Raw genomic sequence first — 7750 nt, 5'->3', positions numbered from 1 at the left:
CAAACGGAATCAAGAGGAGGGGGAATCAGTGACGATGTTTATTGCTGCTTTAAAAAGGTTGTCGGAACACTGCCAGTTCAAGGAGGTGCTGAATGACACCATTAGAGACAGACTTGTGTGTGGTCTGCAAAGTGCAGCCACACAGAAGCGCCTTCTTACTGAGGACAACCTTACTCTTGAAAAGGCCATTGAAGTTAGTGTCTCCATGGAGATGACGGAAAAGGAGGCTCACCAGTTGAGTTCAACAGGGAGAGTTCACAAGGTGTCGTCTGAGCCTAAAGGTGCGCGGAACGGCACATGTTACCGTTGTGGGAAAACGGGCCATCACGCTAATGACTGCTGGTGTACGGAGCTGGAATGACGAAATTGTGGCAAAAAGGGTCACATTGAACGCGCCTGTAGAGGTAAAAAAAGAACAGACAGAGCTAGGAAGCATGAAAGCAAAATGTCTGTATTTGGACAAGAGAGGAAAAAGAGTGTTCATTCAGTGCAGTATGATGGAACAAGCAAAACAGAGGGGAGCGACACCTCTGAGGAGGAAGAGGTGCACATACTGACAGTTGCAGGTGGTTCAAATGGCTACTGGGTGTCACCACTGGTGGAGGGACAATCAGTGCGGATGGAGGTGGACACAGTCGCAGCTGTGTCCCTTGTTTCAGACACTGTCTACAACAAAATGCTAAAGCATCTTACCCTTCAGCCAACAAACATTGTGCTAAAGACGTATACCGGCGAACCTGTGGCCATGAGAGGCGCCATTGAGGTGACAGTTAAATTGAACGGACAGACTGCGAAACTGCCACTATATGTGGTAAAGAGAAATTACCCATCGCTACTGGGACGTGCGTGGCTAGAGAAAATCACGCTGGACTGGCCTGCAGTCCGCATGATGTCAAAAGGGGAGTCAGGTCTGACTGCAGTGTTAAACAAACATGCAGAACTCTTCAATGGGGAACTTGGGAGCATGAAAAAGATCAGCGTGAGACTGGACATTAAACCTGACAGCAAGCCGAAGTTTCACAAAGCCCGACCTGTACCCTATGCAATTAGGCCAAAAGTTGAGGCTAACTTGGAGGCCTTAGTCGAGAATGGAGTCCTGGAGCCTGTGAGCGTGAAGAAATGGGCCACACCCATTGTTCCTGTCCTGAAAAAGGATGTATCTGTTCGAATCTGTGGGGATTTTAAAGTGACTATTAACCCGGTGCTGTCTGTGGAACAGTACCCTCTTCCCCTCATTGATGATCTTTTTACGGGCCTGGCCGGAGGGCAAAAGTTCAGCAAAATAGACTTATGCCAGGCTTATCTACAAATGCATGTCGATGACAAATCAAAGGAGCTGCTGACAATTGTGACACACAAGGGGCTATACAGGTACTGCCGCCTTCCATTTGGAATTACGTCGGCCCCTGCTCTATTCCAAAGGGCAATGGATCAGATTTTGAGTGGACTGCCAGGAGTCCAGTGCTACCTGGACGACATCCTTGTCACTGGGACAAATGAGGAGAATCATCTTCTGAACTTGGATGCGACAGTACAATGACTGAAAGAGTACGGACTCAGAGTTTGTAAAGACAAATGTGAATTCTTTCAGTCTTCAGTTGAGTACCTGGGGCATGTGATTGACGCTACTGGCCTGCATGCAAATGGACTGAACTGTGCAACGAAGCTTTTGCCCAAGCAAAGAAAGCATTGCTGAAATCGGAGGTCCTGACACACTTCGACCCAAAGCTACCTGTGCAGCTAGCATGTGATGCGTCACCATATGGTGTGGGAGCAGTCATATCCAACATCATGCCTTCTGGTGAAGAGAAACCTATCGCCTTCGCATCACGCACCTTGAACAAGGCCGAGAGTAACTATGCACAGATTGAGCGCGAGGCCTTGGGAATTGTTTTTGGAATTTGAAAATTTCATCAGTACCTGTTTAGGAGAAGGTTCACACTCCTGACGGACCACCGTCCATTGACTTCAATCTTCGGGCCCCACACCGGAATTCCATCTCTTGCTGCAAGCAGCATGCAAAGGTGGGCTTTACTGTTGTCAGGACACACATACGACATCAAATATCGCAAATCAGACTTGCACGGCAACGCAAACAATCTCTCGAGGCTATCCTTGCCTGTTACTCCCCCAGAGCCTCGTCAGATAGACATCTTCTACTTTAGACAAGTGGAGGGAGCACCTGTCATGGCAGTTCAGGTGCGAAGGTACACCCGCAACGATCCAGTCCTGTCTGAGGTAATGGACAATGTCATTCGAGGGAGAGCTATAGGAGATTCTCCTAGTTTGAAACCTTACGTTTCAAAAAGAAATGAGCTCTCCATCCAGGCAGGTTGTCTTCTTTGGGGACGCCATGTCATCATTCCGCCACCTCTGAGGGAACCTATACTGCAACAACTTCATACAGGCCACAGTGGGATGGTTCGGATGAAGGAAATGGCAAGAAGCTACTTCTGGTGGCCAGGTCTCGATGGAAATATTGAGGAGAAAGCCAAAACATGTTCCCCATGTCAAAGGGTCTGGAATGTTCCACAGCTGGCAACCCTACACCCCTGGGATTGGCCTGCAGAAGTGTGGCAACGAGTACATGTGGACTTCGCCGGTCCTTTCGAAGAGAAGATGTTTATGGTGGTTGTGGACGCTCGTAGCAAGTGGCCGGAGGTCGCTGTGATGAGGTCTACTACGGCAGAGAAAACAATTGAGAAACTTGGTGAGATGTTCAGCCGTTATGGCTCACCGGAACAACTCGTAAGTGACAACAGTCCACAATTTGTATCACAGGAGTTTGCAACCTTCCTGCATGTGAATGGTGTCCAACACATCAGGTCTGCGCCCTATCATCCCTCTACTAACGGCCTGGCAGAAAGGTTCGTGCAAACTTTGAAGCACTCCTTGAAGGCATCGCCAGGTCAGGGCTCAATCCACCAATGTCTGAACAGCTTCCTGTTGTCCTACAGGAACGAGCCGCATGCCACAACCAAAACTTCCCCCGCTTCGCTCATGATGAAGAGGCAGTTGCGGACAAGTTTTGACTTACTCAAACCTCCAAGGGCAGAACAAGTTGTCCATTGTCAACAACAAGCTCAAGTTGAAAAGAGAGAGAAAAGAGCCAAGGAGAAACGGTTTCACCCTGGAGAGCACATCCTAGCTCGAAACTACAACACTGGACCGAAATGGGTTCCTGCTACAGTGATCGCACAGACGGGCCCTGTGTCTTACACGGTTGAGACTGCCGAGGACGTCGTCTGGAGAAGACACACAGATCAACTGTTGCTAGGAGCAGAGACAGCCACAGAGGCTCCAACAGCTGGTTGGCCTGAACTGTTTCCGGATGATACCGCAAACCAGCATCCTTTGCCACAATGCTCTTCTCCAACACAGGAAGTCAAAGAGACTGTTCCACCTGTGCAAACTCCTGACTTTCGACTGACACAGGCACCTTCTCCATCCCGGCCTTTGTCAATGCCTACTGCTGTGGAAGCCAGCGATGACTGCTGGTATCCTGTCAGAGAGCGGCGGCCTCCAAGACGCTTGGATCTGTAGGCTTAGTGACTTACCCACAAGACTGGGGCAGAATAAACCCCAGGGTAAAGTCAGGGTTTGAGGCAGTCTACCTCTATCCTTGGTTAGTTGAGTGGATTGAAAGTAACTTACCTGTTGAGGAATAATGTGGACCTTTCATTTAAGAGGGGAGGAATATGTTATGTATTGTGTGTTCTCCTCCCACCTGCGGTGGCGCTGTCACAGCAGATACATGGTTGGGTGTTCTCTTGGTTAAGTTTAGCTCTCTTTGTTCGGAACTCTCCAGAACTTCCTTTTCCTTCCTGAATAAAGCACTTCATGTTTGAATCTCTGGGTTCTGAGTTCTAATTGTGTCTAGGTAGAAAGGTACCGACACAACAGACGTGAGTCTAGATTCGGATCAGCCATGATGTTATTGAATGGCGGAGCAGGCCCGAGGGGCCGTATGGCCTACTCCTGCTCCTACTTCTTATGTTCTTATGTTCCAGCTTCCAGATCATTACTTCCACACTTTTGTTGCTTGACAACCCTTCAGTCAGCTTTCTCTATTTACTATGGGTGCTATTCCTGTTTCTTTGTGCTGGATGTGCGGGGAGTCCCTGCAATATGCCCCAGATAGAGTCTCACGCATCATTGTGGTATGTTTCATATTGTACAACATTGCATTGCAGAGAGAGGCTTGTATTTGGAGGAGGCAGTCCTGCAGCAACAATTGTCATCAGACAAGGAAGAACTGGGGGAAAGAGAAGAAGCAGTAGAGGGGCACAGAGATGTCAGGGATCTCAACCAGAGATGTCAGTCATCAGCTCATAGCTCAGTGATTCCGTTGAGCTTCTCACACCCCTGCCCTGCGAAATTAGACAGTCCCTCTGCATAACAGTTCTTATCACATTCTTCCCCACTTCCTTCATCCTGCATTGAAGAACATTCAAGTCATTCGGACAACTTCTATATCAATGGCATTCTGACCATGTTGACTCAGACGATGTTATGAAACCACACTGTAGACCAAAGTGCCAAATGTAATAAAGACGATTAATTTAATGCCAAACATAATAAATGCCTTCCATTCATTTCTCACCCAGGTGATCAACTCACAGAGCTTTTCTTTAAAGAAGGTTTGCTATCTCTACTTCTCGTACAAGCTGCTCCTATAGTGACCTGAGCAGAGCTTCTCCTCATGTGGGGACCCTTGAAACGCCTGTGGCCACTGACTGCTGCAGGCTGCTGCAGTCTGGCCCTGCTGCCACTATGATGGGTATCGGTTGAGGGGAGAGCAAATGTGAAGACGTGCTGACACCCTAAAAGAGACCATCACATACTGCTCCCATTGCGTCACCACCACTGCCTTGGGACTGGGGTTCACCACTCCCAGTAATCTGTGGGAGAGCAGATTGCAGAAAATGACCAACCCCTTCAAAGCCCCTATCCTTTCGATCCACCATGCTCTCCATTTTGGAGCCCAGAGTCTGCATGGCAGACATTTGAGCTTCCACCAAAGCTTCAAAGCAGGCTAGCATGGACTCCTGCTGTGAGGGCCCGGCTGCAGCATCCCTGGATGGGAACTATGCAGGGAGTTAAAATGACCTAGGCCTCTTGGCGACAACATCATGGGGGCTTGGCACCCACACTGCTCCACCCCGCCCATCCGATTCCCACCCCAAGTTAAAATTTGGGGTTCATGTGTTTGTAATACTGATTGTGTGTGTTAATACAAGTCTCCCATGAAAGATAGGCTGCGTTTGCATTTAAGCAACCATGGTCAACAAAAAGGGTAAGAGACAGTATTAAGCTAAAATAAAAGGCTTACACGAATGCAAAAAAAAAGTGGAAATGAAATCAAAATCTACTCCAGAGAGTTGTATATCCAAGTTTGCTGTAAGTTGCGTAGATGGGAGCAGGAAGTTACAAAGGGACATAGACAGATTAAGTGAGTAGAAAAAACTCTGGCATATGGAGTTCAACGTGAGGAAGCGTGAGGTAATCCACTTTGGATCCAAGGAAGACAAATCAGAATATTTTCTAAATGGCGAGAGAACAGAAACTGTGGACGAGCAAAGGGAGTTGGGTGTCCAGGTACAAAAATCACTAAAAGCCAGTGCACAGGTACAAAAAGTAATTCGAAAGGCTAAGAAAATGTTGGCCTTTATCTCAAGAGGGTTTGAATACAAAGAGGAAGAAGTTATGCCTTAGTTGTAGAGCGTTGGTCAGAGCCCATCTGGAGTATTGTGCCCAGTTCTGGGCACCGCACCTCAGCAAGGATATATTGGCCTTAGAGTGGGTACAGTGCAGGTTAAAGGGTTAAATTATGAGGAGAGGTTGTATAAACGTGGGTTGTACTCCCTTGAGTTTAGAAGGTTGAGGGGTGATCTCATTGAGGTGTTTAAAATTATAAAAGGATTTGATAGGGTAGATACAAAGAAGCTATTTCCTCTGGTGGGTAATCCAGAAAATGGGGGCACCATCTTAATTAGAGCCAGACCATTCAGGAGTGAAAGCAGGAAGCACTTTTTCACCTGAAGGGTAGTGGATGCTGGGTCAATTGAAATTTTCAAGACTGAGATCGATAGATTTTTATTAGGCAAGGGTATCAAGGGATATGGATCAAAGGTGGATAAATGGAGTTGAGGTACAGATCAGCCATGATCTAATTAAATAGGAGAACAAGCTCAAGGTGCTGTATGGCCTACTTCTGCTCTTATGTTCCTATGGCATGTCTGTGTGAGAAATCGTGCCCGAAAGAAATACTGTGCATTTGTGACAGAGAATCAGTGTAATAGTTTGTTTGTCAGAGACTCCTCCTGTGTAATGGTGCTCTTACACTATTGGTACAGATAAAATATATCGGTGTGTTATTTTTGGGGCAGCAGGATTTTTTTAATGTGATTGATCAGTGAGTGTTATTTTATGACTATATTGGTACGTGTTATTTTTGAGGGTATCAGTGTACGTTATGTTATGGGTATATCAGTGAGTACTATTTTTTGGGTACCAGTGCATGTTATTTTATGGGTTATCAGTGTATGTTATTTCTTGAGACATCAGTGTACTTTTTATGGGTCTATCTGTGCATGCTTTTATGGGTTATCAGTGTATGTTAATTTATGGGTATATCGATGTATGTTATTTAATTGGTAGATCAGTGAGTGTTCTCTTTAGGACACCAGTAAGTGTTAATTTGGGGGTATCAGTGTATTTTATTGGATATCAGTGCAAGTCATTTTATGAGTATACCAATTCATATTATTGTTAGGGTATCAGTGTATTTTATAATATGGGTATATTGTGAGTGTTATTTTATGGGATATCAATATATGTTATTATAGGTATATCAGTGAGTAATGTTTTAGGGTATTAGTGCATGTTAATTTATTATTAGGTATATAAGTGAGTGTTATTTTATGGGATATCAATATATGTTATTATAGGTATATCAGTGAGTAATGTTTTAGGGTATTAGTGCATGTTAATTTATTATTAGGTATATAAGTGAGTGTTATTTTATGGAGTATAAGGGATTTTTTGGGGGTATCATGTTAAAAATATAACCTAAAACAGGTTTTTAAATTGGCAATCATAACTACCTTTAATGATCTTTAAGCATACTACAAAGAGAAATATTTTCATCTTGATGGTGATGTCCATATGTAATGTCACTTGTTTACTGTGGCTGAGTAAGACAAAATCCATTTTTATTGCTTTTCATTTGTTTAACACCAGGAATAGCATTCCCTAACTCTGTTCATTTATAATTACCACCATTGGTTTCTGGTGACTGAATAAGTCGAATTCCATTTTTATTACATAATATCCTGGGATTTTATTGGTGTTTTTCAAATCGTATTCTGTGATTCCACCCATTTTTCCATGAAGACTGAACTTGGCCTGGCTGCATACTCAGGACTTTTAAAATATAGAATTATGATGATAAAGGTTTCATTCAGACAAAGTAAATACTATTTCTCAAACCACGCAGTGTAAACCTATTTTAACCAACTACTACATATTTAAGTTTTTACTTCTCTTACTGACTCTTGATTATTTCCTTCTTGACTCATCTCTATTCTTTCAGTTTCTCTCTTTCTTTCCTTTACTCCACCTCAATAAGTGTCTATGGTTTCGAACTATACCATGTTAACAGCATTCTTAGAATCAACGACTGGTTCCTTTCTCCCAAGTACATTGCGACCGTGAAGCCTTCGAACCATTAAAAGGAAAGTGCCTGCTT

This window comes from Somniosus microcephalus, chromosome 8, assembly GCF_052327205.1.
Source record: "Somniosus microcephalus isolate GS21.2 chromosome 8, FLI_Smic_1.0, whole genome shotgun sequence".
Lineage (NCBI taxonomy): Eukaryota > Metazoa > Chordata > Chondrichthyes > Squaliformes > Somniosidae > Somniosus > Somniosus microcephalus.
This window is presented reverse-complemented; position numbering follows the sequence as displayed.